This window comes from Aplysia californica, unplaced genomic scaffold (genome assembly GCF_000002075.1).
Source record: "Aplysia californica isolate F4 #8 unplaced genomic scaffold, AplCal3.0 scaffold00143, whole genome shotgun sequence".
NCBI classification, from domain to species: domain Eukaryota; kingdom Metazoa; phylum Mollusca; class Gastropoda; order Aplysiida; family Aplysiidae; genus Aplysia; species Aplysia californica.
In genome coordinates this window covers 1052862-1053627 of record NW_004797413.1, presented here as the reverse complement: position 1 = coordinate 1053627, position 766 = coordinate 1052862, and positions in this window count along the sequence as shown.

Genomic DNA, 766 nt, shown 5'->3' with positions numbered 1-766 from the left:
CCGAAAAATATAATCTCTGTAACTTTCAGCTGTAGATCTAGATCTAGATCTCAATAAAGGAAAGACAAATGTTGTTGTTTTTTAATTTTTAAGGACATCTGAACCTCTGATGCTGGCACATTACTAAAACCAGGAACACCTGTCAAACTTGAAACTTCAGCAGATGTGAGAACAACAACTTTTGATGGATTGAAAAATTGAACATGCTCAAGGAACAAAATCCCAACCCATACCAAGATCTTATAACAAGGGAAATAACCAACTTTTCACTTAAATGAGACTTATTATAATTATTATTTCCCTTTAATTAAATGGCGAGGCGTTAATTATTTGTTTTGTATAGGGAAAAGGGGAAAAAAACGTGAATAAACGCGGGGAATCCGAAATTGTGCAAAAGTTGGAAAATTACGCGAAAAAACGCGGCCGCACAATCGCATAATCGTACGGGGACAGGTATATAGCGCCGTAAAACATCGTCTATGCCATGCTAAAGTCCACGCGCTTTAGCTAAACATAATAGAATATTCAACACTGTAACCTGACATATAAATCGCTCTTGGGGATAACCCAAGCGATGACGACACTCGTAGCGAGTTTGGCGGTACATTTAATATTAATAAGACGGCACATTTCAAATGTGCTCCTGCCGAATAGTGCAGAAACATAGCCCACAGCAGGGCTGCCAGTTGTTTTTTTTCTGGTGTGGGGCCAACAATATCACAATTTGGGGACAAAATTGATTTTTTGGGTGCCAAACCGTACTTAA